Here is a 1,702-nt window from a genome sequence, read left to right as displayed (position 1 = left end):
GCAAGGGCTTCCCTTATCTGTGGTTAGCCAATGGTCAGTCCCCCCTGTGGTCTTTCTGAGGAATGTAATCAGCCTTTCCCTCTCCCTCTGGAGGAGAGGGGAGCCTGGTGGAATTTTCCAAAGGTCCTGAGCTGACCTCTTCATCACCACCAAATGAAACCTGCAATGCCAGGGATGGGTCACATCTGAGTTGTTGGCTAAAGGGGCCCCATAGAAACTCCTAAACAACCTAGGCTATTGTCAAGGTCTTGGTTGCTCTCCACACAAATTGATGGTAAAGCTCTATTCCTCAAGACAACACCTACATAACTCATTGAACACAAAGAAGTCTTCGCCCCTACGGACTTGTGCTCATGGTACTGGAGGATTCTTTGCACACTTTCTGAGGAGAAAGGTAGACACTAACTCAGCTCTAAACCCTTCAGTTTACAACTGTGACCTGCCTACATAACATTGGGCCCCATTTTGGCCCTGGTTTGGGCCTTGAAGACAAACCTGAGCCTGGCTCGAGTTTTGAGACCTATCTCAGTCACTTCCATATCGAGGTGACTCAGCAAGACCTGCCTCTGCCCCGCCATTGCTGATGTACAGCTTTGCCATTGGCCCTGTCAGTCACTCCATACCCTCTGTCACCTTTTCCTGCCTCCTATGTCATCTTACCCCACCAAAAATCCCCCTCCCTATGTTCCAAACTTATATAAGTGAGAGGCTGATGCCATAAAGTTGATTTCCTGTTTCAACAAGATTCCCGGCACTGTGTGTTTCTTTTGGGCCATCTACACTTGCAATCCTGCTCAGCCCCAGAGAGACCCCAGCGGGACTGGTACCTCTCTCCTCTCTCCTGGCAAGGAGCTGGCAACTTAATACACAGGTGCAATAGTGACACAAACATTCTCGGGGTAACCAACCTCTACTATCTGAATAGACTTAAGGTCCATGGGGGGTAACCAATCACTATCTGATTAGATTTAAGGACCACTCCATGAGATAAAACCTTCACTTGTCACTGCTTGAGTGGCTAAGAACCTGAGATGAGGCCATGGATCTATGGGAAAACCAAATACCACTGTTCTGTCAAGGGAACATAGCACTAAAATAACCAAATACCACTGTTCTGCCAAGGGAACATAGCACTAAAATAACTCCTAACAACATTCTGTACTTATAGATCAGCGTCTCGCTCAGCCATCATTAGAGAAGTTTCTTCTTATAGTTGATGGGAACAAACACAGAGACCCACAGCTGCACAATGTGCAGAGACTGAGAAACCTTGGAACTCGCAGTCCTAAATGGGATGTGTCCATCAGATCTCTCCTGCTAAGGACTCAGGGAACTCTGCAGAAAGACTGTAGGAGCCAACGAGGATGAAGACTGCCACACCACCTCCAGTAGGATCTGTGTGACAAGTTCCACAGACTGAGGCGATTGACCTCAAAAGGGGGAGGCCTCATGGACCCAGTTGTGGAACTCTTCGCCGGAGGAAAAATATTGAGCCGTAGTTCTCATGGCAATCTATCTGTTTTGTTTTCTCTTATTCCTTTTCTTATTTACATGTTCCTGGTAGCTGAGGCCAAGGTCTTAAGCGAGAATAATGGGTAAGAAACCATCCCTAGAGATGGGGCCACTAACATGACCTTCTCCCCAGGGAAACCAACACTTTACCTTCTAAATCATTTACAAAACTATTATGATAAAAACTTTC

This window comes from Mus musculus, chromosome 12 (genome assembly GCF_000001635.26).
Source record: "Mus musculus strain C57BL/6J chromosome 12, GRCm38.p6 C57BL/6J".
NCBI classification, from domain to species: domain Eukaryota; kingdom Metazoa; phylum Chordata; class Mammalia; order Rodentia; family Muridae; genus Mus; species Mus musculus.
The sequence above is the reverse complement of the archived record's forward strand: the minus strand, read 5'-3'. Positions refer to the sequence as shown.